The 15,643-nt window shown below is 39.6% G+C and overlaps 1 long non-coding RNA gene across 1 annotated transcript in view; it reads right to left on the bottom strand.

Annotated features, from left to right (window-relative positions):
* The window catches only part of LOC149119618 (uncharacterized), a 506,629-nt gene extending 504,723 nt beyond the window's left edge, over positions 1–1,906 (bottom strand). Inside the window, exon 1 of the long non-coding RNA XR_016227639.1 lies at positions 740–1,906. This is a non-coding gene — a long non-coding RNA (uncharacterized LOC149119618). The remainder of the gene's footprint in view (positions 1–739) is intronic.
* Between the last annotated feature and the right edge of the window lie 13,737 nt (positions 1,907–15,643).

Genomic DNA, 15,643 nt, shown 5'->3' with positions numbered 1-15,643 from the left:
CTATCTCTTTTTGATGAAGCCTTAGGGCTTGAGATGGGTGTGGCCTGAGAGCTCTGTTTGGTGTGCCAAAGGTGACACTCCCAGGTTAGGCGTGGTAAATCTCTCTCTCTCTCTCTCTCTCTCTCTCTCTCTCTTTCTTTTTTTGATTCAAAAGGGAAGTAATTCCACACAGCTGAACGAAGTTGGAGGTAGTTAGCAGGCAAATGATATACCCACAGGAGCCAGAGATCGGAAGCTCTTTCCCAAGGACCACACAGGGAATCTGTTCGGCCCTCAGAGTGGGCTCAAATTCTCCTTCAGTCTCCCACTGGGTTGCCAAAGTTATGGAATTGTAGCATCTCTGGAGAGTGCTCACGTGAATTCCGTGAGTTCTCTCCCCCATCGTCTCTTTTTTCACAGTCTCAGTTCAGTAGCACCACAAATTTACTAGGTCCTAATCTCCTGTTAATTTGCCCCGCCCAGAGTCAGGTTTTTCTGCTATGCTCAGGGCCGGTGCAGACCTGAGGTCGCTCTGCTTATGACGTATGTCCAAGATGGCGTCTGCTCTTTGTCTTGCTCGCCCTTGAGAGGTGAGCGGAGAGAGAGAAACCCGTGTCCGTACCAGTCACCTTTTTTTTCTCTCTCTCTCTCTCTCTCTTCCAGTTAGCCTACTGAACTCCCCCCCCCCCGGGGGTTGTTCCCTCTAGTCTCCTCTCTCCGCTTGCCTGCCGGTGTCTCGGGCTATTGAGGTTTGGCTCACCTTGCGTTCCAGCGCTTGTGTGTTGAGTCTGCCGCTGGTGTCCCGAACTGTGGGCTCCCACGCTCTCCACGCAGGTCCGCTGTGAATCAGGCGTTTTGGAAGAGTTTCTTCTGCTGTTTCTTCCCCTACTCTTCCTTGAACCTGCAGTATCTCCACTTTTATTAAACTATCTCTCCCCGGACTATCAGTGTGCTCCCTTCCTATTCTGCCATCTTGCCGAAATATCTATATTGGTGCTTTAACTTTGGGCTTTCTAGCATACATGACTGTAACCAAGACATTTCTTTTGTTTATAAATTAAACATTTTGTAATAGCAGCATGAAAAGACTAAGGCATGTTTACAGACAATATTAAGGCTTAGATGAGGCCACTAGGGTTGAACACTCATGATTGGATTAATGAGCTTATAGAACAGATATTAGCAAGCATGGATATGTGTGTATTTATGATTTTACATTTTGTTTTGATTGCAGTACCCACAGCAGGGGAAAATTTCTCCTTTTTTTCTTAATATTTTATTTATTATTTTTAAGATAACATTTTAATTTATATTATAGTCAAATGCTTAATGATCCTCAAAGTAGAATTAAACAAATAAAAGATAAAAACATCATACTTAAGCAGAAATATAAGCAATATTCAAGTTAAAAGATGTCCAACTTCACTTATATACAGCAAATATTTAAATAGTCACAGACTATTAGAAATGTGATATTGGGGCTGGTGTCATGGCACAGTAGGCTAAGCTTCTGCCTGCAGTGTCGGCCTCCCATATGGGTGCTGGCCATGTTCTGGCTGCTCCTCTTCCAATCCAATTATCTGTTTATGGCCTGGAAAAGCAGTGGAAAATGGCCCAAGTGCTTGGGTCCCTGCACCCATGTGGGACAACCTGATGAAGCTTCCGGATCCTGGTTTTAGATAGGCTCAGTTCTGGCCATTGGGGCCATCTAGGGAGTGAACCAGCGGATGGAAGACCTTTCTTTCTGTCTCTCTCTCTGCCTGTAACTCTATCTTTCAAATGAATAAAATCTTTTTAAAAAGGATTAATCATCATGTTGAATCAGCTTCATCTGTGAATGCAAATATTTTTCCATTCATGCAACAATATGTCACATCAATAGAATCAAAAGCAAAAATCCCATGATCTCTATAGCTACAAAATTGTATCTGATAAAATGCAACATTCCTTAATGGAAAAAAATTCTGAAAAACTATGTTTAGTTGAAACATATCTCAAAATAATGAAAGCCATATGTAAGGCACTAATATTGTAAATGGGGAAATTTAAAAGCATTTTATATAATTACTGCAACAAAACAAGGATGTAAACTTTTAGTATTTTTATTCAATATTGTAGTAGAAGATCTAGTCAGAGAAATTATGAAAAAGAAAGAGATAAAGGGCATAAAAATTAGCAAGTCAAATTGTCACTCTTTTTATATGACAGCTTTCTGCTGTGGCCTGGGAAAACAGTAGAAGATGGCCCAAGTCCTTGGGCCGCTGCATCCAAGTGGGTGACCCGGAAGATGCTCCTGGCTCCTAGCTTCCGATCAGCCCAGCTCTGGACTTTGTGGCCATTTGTGGAGTGAAACAGCAGATGGAAGACCCCTCTCCCTCTCCCTCTCCCTCTCCCTCTCCCTCTCCCTCTCCCTCTCCCTCTCCCTCTCCCTCTCCCTCTCCCTTTCCCCCTCCCCCTCCCCCTCCCCCTCCCTCTCCCTCTCTGTAACTCTGCCTTTCAAATAAGTAAATAAAATCTTAAGAAGAATGAATAATCATGTCTACTGCAAATAGGGATGCTTTCACTTCCTCCTTTCCAATTTTCACCCTTTGATGTATTTTTCTTGCTTAATGGCTCTGGCTAAAAGTTGCAGGACTATATTTTATAGCAATGATAAAAATGGGCATCCTTGCTGTTTCTAGATCTTAGTGGAAATGCCTCCAACCTTTCTCCATTCAATAAGATGCTGGCTGTGGGTTTGTCATAATTTGCTTTGATTTTTTGTTAAGGAATGTTCCTTCTGTATAAATTAATCTGGCATTTCTCTGTGCACATTTTAGAATCTTTTCTTGAGTTTTACTGTTGAAAGTTGACTACATCGTGTCATGGTGAAGGCTTTTCTGAACATGTCTGTTAGGTGTTTTATGTGTCCCGTGTACTTGGACTTCCTTTCTTTCTCCAAATTGGAGATGTTTTCTATAATTATTTCACTGAATAAGCCTTCTAATCCAATATCTCTTTCCACACATTTGGGATTTCGTAAGACATGTATTTTGGGTCATTTGATAGTATTCCATAAATCTCCAACTCTGTTTTTAATTTTTCTACTTTCTTCTTTTTCGGTCTAACAAATATTTCCAAAGATTTGTGTTTTAGTTCAGAAGTCATTTCTTCTGCCTAAGTCTGTGGTTAAGGATCTCCACCGTAGTTTTTATTTGAATATTGAATTCTTCATCTCTAATATTTCTTTTTGATTTCACTCAAAATCTCAATCTCAAGGAAAAATTTTCCCTCCAGATCATGTGTAGACTTCTTTACTTCATGAATTTGCTTATCAATGCTTTTGCTATGATCATTGTTTCAAATTTCTTTTCAGGTATTTCATCAATCTTTTTGTCTTCATGTTCTATTTCTTGAATTTCTGCATTTATTTTAGGTATTTTTGGTAATATTTATTGGTTTTCTTTTCTAATGGATTTTATCTTTGAGCTACACCTCTTCCTTTGTGGCTTAGTGGAGTGTCTGCTCTTTTAGTGAATACCCAGAGGCCTTTCTGGGTGTGGACATGGGCTGTAGTCAGTGCTCCACGGTGCAGTGTGTACCTAGGATGACATCCACGTTGGGGGTCATAGTTCTCCTGTCACCAGGGGGGAGGATATGATCATCTCTGTTGGCATAATCACACACTCACCTCCTTTCTTCCAAGGTGATTAATGCTTGTTTTTTAGCCCTTAGAGGGTACAATATTCATCCATGGTGGTAATGGTCATTGCAGAAAGCAATATGCTCACGCTGATGAATGTGGGGTTAGCCCGCAGTGGGTGCTACACTGCCACATGACCCACACAAAATATCTCTGCAGACCTTAGTATGAGTATGGCTCTTTCTGCAATGACCTGCCTTATGCAATCAGGGATCTCTGAGCCTATGGCAAGAGACGCAGATACACCCACCGTCCTATTGTGTACAGAGTTCCTACAGTGACAGTATCCAAGACTTTCACATGCACAGGGTGCAGAGCATCTGTAGTGCAGACTTTTTATGGGCTGCTTCTGGTGTTGGCTCTCAGCAGCTTAGGCAAATCCTCCTGGCTCATGTAGTGTAGCTCTGGAGCTAATGTCCCTAAGTTCTCACAGTTGCAAAATGCAGGAGATCAGTTCTTTGTCCTACATGTTGCCCTGACGCTGACTACAATGCTGGTTGAAGCTGAATAGAGGTGTGCTGCAGAGCTTTTTGCTACCAAATATTATGCTCTGTGTGGGTGCGGAAGGGGAGGAAAAGAAATCAACGCAGCTTCCCTGTTCCAAGCCTGGCACTTATTCAGATCCCAGTCAGCTCTCCAGGCTCAAGCAAAAGTCAGTTTGTTACTATGGAATTCCCTTCAGCTAAAACTGCAAGCAGTGGGGCACACAGCAATTTTTTCCTACCTTAATGTGGCAAGATGACAGCTCACAGCTGGCAGATGTCAGCATCACCAGCTGACTGCAATGGTATCTATCTGCTCTCCTCTTGTCCCACATAGTCTTCTTTTCTTAAACATTTTTACTGTTTTGTGGTTATACCCTCTTAGGTCATGTGGATTTCCTCGTCACAATCATTCTTTTAAATTTTATCAGTAATTTCATCAATCTTCCCTTATTTACAGTACAATATTAATGAATTATTGTGTATTTTGGGGGGAAGCATATTGCCTTTCTGGTTCAGACTTTTTAATTTGTTTTTATACTGATTTTTGCAGATTTAAGGGATCTCTTGTTACTATCTCCTTTGGAGCATTTTTTTTATTGAAGGCTTTACTCCCTGGAAATGTGCCCTACGGGGATGACTGTTGTGCCTAAGGTTTACTCTTGTTTTCCAGGATTGTGTACTGGGTGAGGCTGGGGAGCTCTAGCCATAATTTTTGTGTGTTGTAAGAGTCCAGATTGACAATTACATTGGGTGTGGTTGAACCCATCTGGCTATAGGCAGTGAGAGAGTGGGTGTTGGAGCCAGCTACTATGTTCACAGTCAGCCCTTTAATCTGCCAAGTTGAACCAATTGATTGACAGCCTAGAATGAACTTAAAATATGTGCACACCACACCCACTGAGGTACACATACCACAGGGAGCACCAACTCACCTCAAACTCCTCCATGAGATCCATTCCCAGCATTCATGGAGCTCTGAGTCTACAATCAAACTGGACAGGTGTACAGAAACTCAATTGCAATCAATTAATTTCTCTGCCTTCATGGCCTATTCCAGAACTTCCACAGTAACAGGATGGAAGTGATCTATTTTCCATCCTACAAGCTGTCCTGACCCTGGCAGCCTCTGGCAGTGACAGAATTTCCTGCTGTTCCCTGAGTCAGAAAAGAGTTCAGCTACAGCTCCACCTCAGGAACTGAGTCTGGCACTTCGCTTGGCAGAGAAGGAGGCAATGTGGTTTCCCTTCACAGAGCACAGTAGTCACCCAGATCACCACCAGTCCCCTGGGATAGACTAGAAGCCAGTGAGAACTGTAGCATTCTCCCTCAGCCAAAGCCACCAGTGGTGTGGGTTGCAGCAACCTCCTCTCATCTTGCCTCAGAAGATAGTACTTGCCAGATGGGATTTGGTTGTGTAAATCCAGGAGTGGCTGCCGTCAGAGTGTCTGTATTGTCTACTTGCAGCTATATGGAATCTGTTCAGTTCTGTTCATTATCCATTGAAAATTTCTAGCAGTCAGCCCCTGGAAATGTGGTCCTTCCTGTTTGTCTGGTATCTTTTTGTGGCTGAAGTCAGATTGACTTCTCCCTGTTGAGCCATCATGGGTCCTCCCACAACATTTTTTTTATGATGATAGACATCTTGATTGATTTCCTATCTTGGCTGTTGTAAATAGTGCTGAAATAAAAACAGCAAAATAGGTATCTCTTTGGTACAATGGTTTCGAGTCTTTTGGATATATAACAAAAATGGGATTGCAGGACCATATAGTAATTCTATTTCTAGGATTTTCATACTTTTTCCTAATGGCTGTACAAATTTTCATTGCCACCAATCATGTATAATACTTCCCCTTTATGCACACTCTCGCCTGCATTTGTTACTGTTTGTGTTTTTGATAATAGCCATTCTGACAGGAGTGAGAGATATCTCTTATGGTGGTTATTTCCATTCCCCTTATGGCTTCAGACACTGAACTTTTTTTTTCGCATATTTATTGTTCCGTTGTATTTCTTCTTTTGAGAACTGTAGACCCTGGTCCTTTGCCCATTTCTTAACTGGGTTAGTTGTGTTTTTACTGTTCATTTTTTTTTTGAGTTCCTGGATATTAATCCTTTGTTGGATCAGTATGTTATGGATATTTTCTCATCTTTTTTCAGAGATCTCTTCACTCTGTTGATTCCTTACTTTGTTGTGCAGTATCTTTTTAAAAAAAGATTTATTTGTTTACTTGAAAGGCAGAATTACAGAGGCAGAGCCAGAGGCAGAGAAAGATAATCATTCACTGGTTCACTCCCCAAATGGCCACAATGTCCAGAGCTGGGCTGATCCCAAGCCAGGCACCAGGAGCCTCCTCCAGGTACCCGACATGGGTGCAGGGGCCCAATTACTTGGATCATCTTCTGCTGCTTTCTTAGGTGCATCAGCAGGGAGCTGGATCTGAAGTGGAGGGGCTAGGACTCAAACCAGTGCCCATATGGGGTCCTGGCACTTCAGATGGCAGCTTTACCCACTACACCACAGGGCTGGCCCTGTGCAGGATATTCTGAGTGTGATGTAATCCCATTTGTCTCGCTTTCCTTTTCTTTTCCCTTTTTCTGTCCTAGCTATGAGAGGAATTTCCTTGATTCTTCACTGTGAGAACTTGTGAGATTCCTAGAGTTAAAACCTACAAATATGGTAGGGCCCTACTAAGACTGCAATCCCCAGAAATGTAAACTTATTGCTGGGATGGGCCCAAGAAAAGTAATTGATATTTAGTTTGTTCATGTATTTTCTTCTATAGGGTGGGGTAAAAGCTTCTATGCTCTTTTCATACAGGAGATAAAAACTTAAGTCTAATATTTTTATAAGTTTTGTGGGTTTACTAACTTCTGACTTGTGAAGCGTGGCAAATGAACATTAAATACTCTATATAAATGAATGTATTCCACTTTGAAATGAATGAAATTGAGTCATTCACAATATTGAGGGTTTTTTTTCTAAATATTTGCTATGAAATATCCTATAAAATGTGCCATTTTATTCTAATTACTGAATAAGTCACTCACAAACACATACAGTAGTTCCCCATTTGTATTTTGTACCTTCTTAATTCTTTTATAAAATTGATATGCTAGGATTTTAAAGAGTTATGTAGCATAGGTGAAAAAGCTTACTATAAATTTGATCTATATCTACATTTTGTTTTACAACATTCTCCAACAGACCTCAAGTCTAGACTTCAGATTTAACTTCAGTTTGTGAAAATCTTCATATTTCTATTTGACAACATTTTATTAAATATTACATGAAATTCATTGTCCACAGATCATTTTTATGGAGGAAATGTCACTCTTTTGCATTAAAATAATAAGTTGGATAATTCAATTATCAATTATAATTTGGAATAATTAGTCTGCTTGTGAAGTGAGTTGGTGGAGAAATAATATGAATGTACTTCAAAAATTGATGGAAAATTATGAATTATGAAAAATGATGCATAGATTTCAAAACAATTTTACATCAAAACAAAATTATCTTTTAATTCCACATTTTTCATGATCCCTCAGAAATACTCTTGTAGTTATGAAATAGAGTCACATAAGTCTTCTGAAGAATCTTGTGTTTTAGTGAGAAAAATAATATATGGTATGGTGGTATGGTTATCCAAAGAAATAGATCCAATAGTTTGTGAGTGTGTGTGTGTGTGTGTGTGTGTTTGTGGAGAGTGAGAGAGAGAGAGAAAGAGAATTTGTGGTAAGGAGTTGGCTCATGCAGTTATTGTGATTAAGAAATCTAAACAGTGTGGGGCAGCAAGTTCCAGACTCATGAGGGCTAATAGTACAGATGCAGTCCAAATGTAATCTACTGGAGAATTTCCTCTTCTTTGAGGAGGCTGGTTTTTTGCTCTATTCAGACTTTCAACTTATTAGATGAGGGTCATATTCATTATGAAGGGAAATTGTTTATTCAAATTTGACTAATCTAAGTGTTGATCTCATCCAAACACATCTTCCAAGTTGAGAAATAAGTTAACCATCACAGAAGGATACATCAAATGCATATTTGCTGAGCACTGGCCAGCAAAATATTTTTCTGGGAAAAAAATATAATTCTAAGCTGAGATGTAAACACTGAGCAGTTGATGGCAGAAGAAGCAATGTGTCTAAAGTACTTTCCATACAATGAAAGAAATCTTGCATAGCGGTATTACAGTCATAGAATAAGGGGGAGATAACTGGAGTCATAAGAAATTTATACTTTATTCCAGGATTAACAGTAAGAAATTGAAGGGTATTTGTTAAAAGCAGTTAAAAAAACCTCAGACTTATGTTTCAGAAAGGTCACTCTAACGACTTTGTAGAAAAGTTGCATTGGCAGGAGTTTAAAGTCAGAAACATGAGTTTTCAATATATTGAGTTCCAACCTAATGAAAACAGTACACTGACCCAAGAATGTGGCACTTATCACGCAGAAGTGTAGATGCTTTGAAAGGATGGTTATGACATTTAAGTCACAGAACATGGTGATGAATGTTGGATGGGAAAAATCAGGTAATAACGACATCCAGATTATTAGCTTGTTCAGTTGAGAGACATACTTATCATTCAATGTGTTAGGGAACCACTCATGGAGAAAGTAATTGTAGCACCGTTTGAAAGAAAGTAACTGCGCAGTAGCACAGCTTGAAAGAAAAGTAGAAAGGTAACCAAGCTATCTGGTAAGATTTGAAAAGGGATGGCCTAACTAGATGGCCTAACCACAAACTGTCGTTGCCATGACTACGGGACCCTGGGAGGTCGGAATGTGGGCGGGGCTAGCCTCTAGAAACTGTATATAAGGGGACCCTCAGATGCTGTAAACCAGAGGTTGCTCAGCCTCTCTCCCTGGTCCCTAGTGCCCACGGGGAGAAGCTCCTGGTCTGTAGTGCCTAGTGCCCACAGGAGTAGGCATGAGCGATTTCTCCTCCTAGTCGCCTAGAGTATCAATAAAGTGTGTTTAGCTTGACCTTCCTCAGGCTCCTTGATCTTCCTTTGTGGCAACCTGGCCAGTTCCCTGAGGGGGAGATCCTGACACAATGAGATATTTTAAAATATTAGATTTTCATAGACTGAGTTTAAAGTGACTTTATAAAATCTAAGCTTATATAAATGACACTGGAAAGACAAAAAATAGGTGAATTCAATAATTATTTCAGCAAAATCAAGTTGGCAAAAAATTAGAAATATAGAAAAAAATGAAAAAATTATATACAGATATTCTCAACATATCATAAAATCTTTGTCAGTATTGTTATTTGCTGAAGCTCATTTTATTTTTCAGTTATTCTTGCAAAGTGGAGTTAAATGCATTATATCTTGGGGCCGGCACTGTGGCATAGTGGGTAAAGCCGCCGCCTGTGGGCACCAGTTCGAGACCCGGCTGCTTCACTTCCAATCAGGCTCTCTGCTATGGCTTGGGAAAGCAGTAGAAGATGGCACAAGTCCTTGGGCCCCTGCCAGGCTCCGGGCTTCAGATCAACCTAGCTCTGGCTGTTGTGGCCATTTGAGGAGTAAACCAGCAGATGGAAGACCTCTCTCCCTCCATCTCTCTCTCTCTCTTTCTCTTTCTCTCTCTCTCTTTCTCTCTCTCTCTCTGTATCTGCCTCTGTGTAACCCTTTCAAGTAAAATAAATAAATCTTTAAATAAATAAATGCATTATATCTTTAATTTTTCTTTTACTCTTTGCACATATCATCATATTTGTTGGTGTAAGTTGCAGAACACAAAATTCAGACTTTTTTTAAAAATAATTAACTGAAATTTTTATAATATGATTGAAAAAGCAGAGGCTATTCTAAAGAATGAATGTATGTTACAATAGTAGTGTTTGAAAAGAAAAAAATAATATAAAATTCAATAGACATTATAGATAAAACATGGAAAAGAACTCATTGGACTTCAGTACATAATAAATAAACGGAAATTTAATAGATACAGAACTTCTATTTTAAAAGGAATCTGATTAATTCAGGAAGCATTTATTCATGACTAAAACCTTAAACACTAAACATGTCTATATTATTCATCTTTACGTAGGTTCTGGGACCTGATTAACCCTGTAATACTAAAATTTACTTACACAAAGGAAGTGATAAGCATTTATCTGAGTTCTTATAATAGGAAAACAATGATATTTATGTGGCTAAACAAGCATCTTGAAATATTCACTAAGATTAAAGTATAGGTAAATTATTAAAATGCCAGTTGTCCTCCCACAGATATGAAGGCTAAAGTATGGTAAAAATGTTTTTAATTGAATATACTTTAATTATTTTTATATAAGAGTTCTGATGGGATCTATTGCTTAGAACATGTTTGTACACAATACCCGTTAGATTGCATCTAAGTAATCATAATTAGCATTTTTGCAAACTAAAAACACCATGATAGAAATCAGATTTATTTTCAAGGGCTCTCCATATTGTTAAACAAATTAAAAATCTCCTAAAATCTTTACCAAATTAGCACAATATTGGAACAGGAATTTCCAAAAGAAGATATCCAAGTCTACAATAAACATCGAAAGATTCTCAAGCCTATCAGTCATCATAGAAATGCAAATTTAAAGCACAATGAAATATTACCATAATAGGTAAAATTAAGAAGATGAAAACAGTAATAGTTGACAAAGACATCAAGCATTTTAAACTCTTATACAATATATTTACAGACTATTTTGAGAAACTTATATCAAAGCATCACACTACACCCCATAAATATTTACAAATATTATATGTCAATAAATATATCTCTTTTTTTAAAGATTTATTTTAATTGATTTGATAGAGTTACAGAGAGAGGTAGAGACAGAGAGAGAGGTCTTCCATCCGCTGGTTCACACCCAGATGGCCTCAAAGGCCAGAGCTGAGCAGATCCAAAACCAGGGGCCAGGAGCTTCTTTCAGGTTTCCCATTTAGGTGCAGGGGCCCAAGCACTTGGGCCATCTTCCTCTGCTTTCCCAGGCCATAGCAGAGAGCTGGATGGGAAGAGGAGCAGCCGGGACTAGAACCGGTGCTCATATGGGATGCCAGCGTTTCAGGCCAGGGCTTTAACCCGGTGCACCATGTGCTGGCCCCAATAAACATATTTCTTGAACAAAAACCTTGAAAAATATTTTTAAAGTTGTATAAATGGACAATATGTAAAAATGTTCCATAGATCTTTAAAACAAAATTTCAAAGTTATTAAAAATATAGCTTCAAAAATGTTAACACATAGGCAGCCATTAAATTACATACTGAAAAAAAAACAATCAATAAATTAAAATAAGTAAAAATTCGAAATGGATTAGTGGAACTGGCACTGTGGTGTAGCAAATAAAGCCACTTCCTGTGATGCCAGCATACCATATGGTCACCAGTTCATGTCCCAGTTGCTTCACTTCTGATAAAACTTCCTCTAAATGGCCTGAGAAAATCAGATGACCCAAGTGTTTGGGATGTGCCAGATGAAACTCCTGAGTCCTGGTTTTGGCCTGGCACAGAGCTAGTAATCTGGGGAGTGAACCAGTATATGGAAGATACTCTATCTCCCTCCCTCCCTCTCTCTTTCTCTACTTCTCTCCATGTAGCTCTGACTTTCAAATACATAAATCTTTTGAAAAGTGAATTAGTGGGGTCTGGCACTGGGGCACAGTGAGTTAAAACCACAGATTGCAGTGCTGTCATCCCATATGTACACCAGTTCGAGTCCTGGCTGTTCCACTTCCCATCCAGCTCCCCGCTGATGCACCTGGAAAAGCAGCAGAAAATGGCTCAAGTGCTTGGGCCCCTGAACCCACGTGGGAGACCTGGAAGAAGTTCCTGGCTCCTGGCTTTGACCTGGCCCAGTCTCGACTACTGTGGCCATTTGGGAAGTGAACTAGCAGATGAAATCTCTCTCTCTCTCTCTCTCTCTCTCTCTCTCTCTCTGTGTGTGTGTGTGTGTGTTTCATTTACCTGTCTGTAACTCTGTCTTTCAAATAAATAAATAATTCTTTGAAACAGTGAATTAGCTCTTCATACAAAGGAAATGAGCAAGAAAATGAAAAGGCAATCTACATAATGGGAGAAAATATTTGCAAATCACATACATGATAAAGGGTTAATAACGAAAATATATGAGAAACTCCTACAACTCAATAAGAAAATATAACAAGCGAATATATGTAATAATTCTACTTAAAATTGGCAAAGAAATGAAATAATTTTATCCAAAGAAGAAATAAAAATGGTTGACAGATACATGAAAAGACATTCAACATAACTGTCAGTAAAATATAAATTAAAAAAATACATTGAGCTATCATCTTTCAATTGTTAGGATGACTCATGAAACCACATAAATAAAGATAAGAAGTGTTAACAAAGATATGCAGAGGCCGGCGCCACGGCTCACTTGGCTAATCCTTCGCCTGCGGCGCTGGTACACCGGGTTCTAGTCCTGGTCGGGGCGCCGGATTCTGTCCTGGTCGCTCCTCTTCCAGTCCAGCTCTCTGCTGTGGCCCGGGAGTGCAGTGGAGGATGGCCCAAGTCCTTGGGTCCTGTACCCGCATGGAGACCAGGAGGAAGCACCTGGCTCCTGGCTTCGGATCAGCACGGTGTGCCAGCCGCAGCGGCCATTAAGGGGTGAACCAGCGGTAAAGGAAGACCTTTCTCTCTCTCTCTCTCTCTCTCTCGCTGTCCACTCTGCCTGTCCAAAAAAAAAAAAAAAAAAGATATGCAGAATGGGAATCTTGTGTTATTATTGGTGAGAATGGAAATTGATTCAGTCACTATAGAAAGTACTCTGGAGATTCTTTAAAAATTTTAAAACAGAACTAACATATGCTCCAGCAATCCCACTTCTGAGTATATGTCCAAAGGAATTGAAATCAGGATCTTGAAAAGAGATCTACACTCCTGTGTTCACTACAACATTGTTTACAACAGCCAAGACATGGAAGTAACCTATATATACACAGATGGATGAGTGTATAAAGAAAATTTGATATATCCATACAATGGAGTATTATTCCACTGTAGAAAGAAGACAATCCTGGTATTTTTGACAACATGAGTGGCCTTGGAGTACATTATAATGAGCGAAATAAGTCAAATATAGAAGGAAAAATATTACATAATACCATTTATATGAGGAATTCAAAATAGGAAATCTCGTAGAAGCAGATAGTAGAATGGCAACTTGCCAGAGGGGAAAAAGTGGTATTACTTCATGTCTCCATCAGTTCTTTCTAGAAGCTCTATCACTGATCTATGAATATGAGGAAAGCTGCCTAACTTTCTCCTTTTTCAAAACAGCCAATATTTTAAATTTATAACTCTAAATGTTTACCTAAAAATGTTAACTTAGCTCCAAATTTTATTACTTCTAACACTCAGAGGTGATTGAGATATATAAGAGTACTTCAAAAATTTGTGGAAAGTAGAATTAAAAGATAAGTTTATTTTGGTGCAAACATCTTTTGAAATCCCTCCATAGATTTTTTTTTCATCCATATGCATTTTCCACAAACTTTTCGAGGATCTATCAAGTGAATGGATTTCACCATTTCTAATTAATTTCGAATTTCTAATTAATTAATTAATTTTTATTTGAAAGGTAGGGAGACAGAGGCAGAAACAAACAGATATATTCATTTGCTGGCTCACTCCTCATATGCCCACAAACAGCCAGGGCTGGGCCAGGCTAAGCCAGGAACCAGGAACTCCATCTAGGTCTCCTACGTGGAGTTCATGGACCCATAAACTGCTGTCTGCTATGTGCTCATGAGCAGGAAGCTACATTCAGAAACAGAAAAAGAACTCAAACCCAGACACTCTGATATGGGATGCAAGTTTCCTAAACAAGTGTCTTAACCACTGTGCCAAACACCCATACCAAACTTATCTTTTAATTCCATTTCCATAATTTAAAAAAATATTTATTTATTTATTTATTTATTTATTTATTTATTTTCATCTACTTGAAAAGCAGAGCAACAGATAAAGAGATCTACCATCTGCTGGTTTACTACCCAAACACCCACAACAATCAGGATTGGGCCAATGTAGAATCCAGGAGTTTAAAACTCCATCAAGTCCCAACATGGGTGTCAGGAGCCCCAAAACTTGAGACATCATCTGCTGTTGCCTCCAAGGATGCATTAGTAGGAAATTGGATTGGAAGGATATGGACTTTCCATGTAGCCGCTTAACCAGTTGGGCCACAATGCCCACCCCTCCAAGAATTTTCTGAAGCAGATCAGTACTCAAATAGTGTAAGAAAATGTGCCCCCACATATTTTTCAATTTAGTCAAACAAATTTTAATGGAAGATAATCTATAAGGTATGATAACTGATGAAATTACAGTTAAGATAATAACAATAATTAGCACCAAGAAGCACACAATCATGTGTAAATTTAAGGAAAAATGATAAGTCATCTTAGAAATAGTAGAGACTCAAATTTTAGTTGGTGTTAACTAAGCAGTGCTGACACTTTCGGCTGCAAAGGATTCACTGTGGCAGCATAAAAGTTGGAACTAGTTAAAGATGAACTGCTGCTGCTTCATCCACTGCAGTTTCTCACAGGGCTCTCTGTTCTGGCCAATTTCCAAGCAGATTGTGGCCTTTCCTTCGTTGTGTCTTTTAACCAACTGAGGAGTTATAAAAAGGAAAGGCTATGGTAGGGGTTCTCATGACTATGTTCCCATGCTGTCAAAAGGCTTACAATTCTCTCTAGTGACAGGAGAGATTATGATCAACCCCATGTCTAGTCCAATTGCTCCCAGCAAGCCAAGATTTCTGGGAATGCGTGCCATGATCCATCTGTCTGAATGGAAACCTGACATCCCTGCAACTCTAGCTATGCAGACAGAATGGAGTGAGGGCACAGGCTGTCCGGGTATCCCAGAAGGCTGCTTGGAGGCATTCAGGCAAGGTAGTTCCCGCAGGATACATGGGCTGCTGTATACTTTGGGTCATGAGGGAATCAGGTGAGTAGCCCATACTTCTGGTCTGGAGGGGACCACATACCATTCCATACTTCCAGTGAGGAGGGGATCACCTGACCAACCCGTGGGAGATTCTCTGGGGCCCAGAAGGAAGAAAATACCGTGCATGCACAAGCCAGAAACTTGCACATGTGTGATGCATTTCCTCATACAGAGCTTCCGGGGATAGGTCACGCCAGCAGGGCCTCAGGCTGGTTACTGCCATTAGTCAGGCATTGTGTGCCTGCGATTCGCACTGTGCCAGGTCCTAGAGCCTGCCAATGGGATCATCCTGGGTATGCACATTCCCTGTGTTAAATGGCAGCCAGAAGCCGACTGGGGCTTATCCAGACCAAGAGATACTACTTTTTTTATCCTACACATTCCAATAAATATTTTATGAAGAACTGCTGGAATTCAAGACAACATGCTGTTCCCCAAAATATGGTGCAGTCTTTTATCATACATTTTACCATAAACTTAAAATAACTTCTGAATCATAAAAGCAGTAGAAAAGATA

Source organism: Oryctolagus cuniculus, chromosome X (assembly GCF_051225735.1).
Source record: "Oryctolagus cuniculus isolate XC-2025 breed Fujian yellow rabbit chromosome X, ASM5122573v1, whole genome shotgun sequence".
NCBI lineage: Eukaryota > Metazoa > Chordata > Mammalia > Lagomorpha > Leporidae > Oryctolagus > Oryctolagus cuniculus.
Note: the sequence above shows the minus strand (reverse complement) of the source record. Positions and strands in the feature narration are given on the sequence as shown.